Genomic DNA, 1,902 nt, shown 5'->3' with positions numbered 1-1,902 from the left:
AAATTTTTTTAGCTTAATAATTTTAGAATTCAATTTTTATTGATTAAAGGAAATTAATGTACGACAAAAAAAAAAGTAAGATTCACGCAAATTAAATGATTTCATAATAATATAGCTAGATTATTATCTGAAAGAAAATCCCACATTGGAGTCCAACACTTCAAAAAAAATCTTATGAAATTTTCAGATTCATAGTATAGCACCTCTATAAAAGGGATCAACCAGAATCTTTCGCACATAGTCTTTTTGGATTGGCTGATTCTTAATGACATCACCAATGATAGTCTAAAAGACCTTAAAAGAACCACCATTATAAAAACTAATTATTATTATTATTATTACAGGAGAATCCAAACCTCATAAAAAAAAAATTGAGATGTTAACTCTTTGATATAAAATTATTTTTCAAATATTAGTCCAAGAGATTCGTAACATCACTTTTATCAAAAACTAAATACATATAATCAATTTGAGTTGGTTGAATGATCATCTAATATTTAAATAAATGTCAAATATTTAAATTTTATTTTGTTTATGCAAAAATTTATTAGCTAACAACATACTTTTAAATAGAACTTAAATTTATAACAAATTAGTCATTGATACGTCAAATTAAAAAAATGCCGTACAAACGAAAAATGATATATATATGTTAGTGACCATTAATTGATTAGATTGCTTAGTGCTTTTACATCGTTTGAGTGACATTTTATATTGTCTCACTAACACACGTAGATCTTATGAGAAACAAATTAATTTTGTAAACAGGGTCCGGTGTACGTGCTAATATATGTTTATATAAGACAAAATTAGCAATACCATCGTGACACAGTGTTTGAATATGCCTAGAGATTTGATGTAGAATTAAAATATGCATCAGCTTATAGATAGATAGCTTTCTTATAAGGGATATAATTTATGTATCCGTCCCCTACCATGTTTGCTACATCTCGGTCTTAGTGTCTTTCGTCGTTTTCTCGCTGCTTCCGATCAATGGTGTCCCAATCCCATCATTCAATACTCTTCAACACAAGAATCATTCAATACTCTATCAATTCATTTTATTCTTCTAATTTTTTATTTATTTTAATAACAACTATAGGGAGCCACCGTTAATTCAGCTAACATTTAAAAATCAGTTAGCATTTTAACTTTTAAAAAAATCCAAACAAAAAACAATAAAACCATGCAAATTTCGAGTAAAAATAACATTTAAAAGTGAAACAAACTAATACTAATTCAAAGTTTATAATTTAAAATTTAGGACAAATAATTTTAAATTTTGGGTAGCAGAAGGTGGCAGCGGATGGTGGTGGGCGGTGGCCAACGGTAGTGATGGATGGAATTATGATGTTAAAAAAAAAAAAAGAAATAAATGAGAAGGAGTAAAAGAATAATTAAAAAATATATGTATATTGAATGATTGAGTTTGTTTATTTAGTGGTGGAAATTTTTTTTTAACTCCTTGATGAGTTTGATATTTAAATTTATGATTACTTATGAATTATATATGACATATGAATTTGCACTTGATATTTGTTTTGTTTTGTTCTTTTACGCATCTGATTTGAACATTAATTTCGTACTATGTTGAATTTAAATCTTACCAATTATGAGTGCGTAGTCTAATAAACTCCACCACTCGTGAAAAATGTATGGCGTCGTACACTCATATATGTATATTTGAAAATTGAATAATTTTTAAAAGGAAAAAGTTTGGTAACCAAAATTTTTCAGCCATAATCAGCCAAAACTTTTCATATTTTACTTCATTTATATCACTTAATAATAATTTTATTTTTTACTTTACTCTCTTATCATTCTACTTATCACCGTTCATTCTACTTATCACCATTCTTATCAAATCTGCTAATTAATGATATTAATTAAAAAATTATATCC

Source organism: Arachis ipaensis, chromosome B04 (genome assembly GCF_000816755.2).
Source record: "Arachis ipaensis cultivar K30076 chromosome B04, Araip1.1, whole genome shotgun sequence".
In the NCBI taxonomy this organism is placed as follows: domain Eukaryota; kingdom Viridiplantae; phylum Streptophyta; class Magnoliopsida; order Fabales; family Fabaceae; genus Arachis; species Arachis ipaensis.
Note: the sequence above shows the minus strand (reverse complement) of the source record.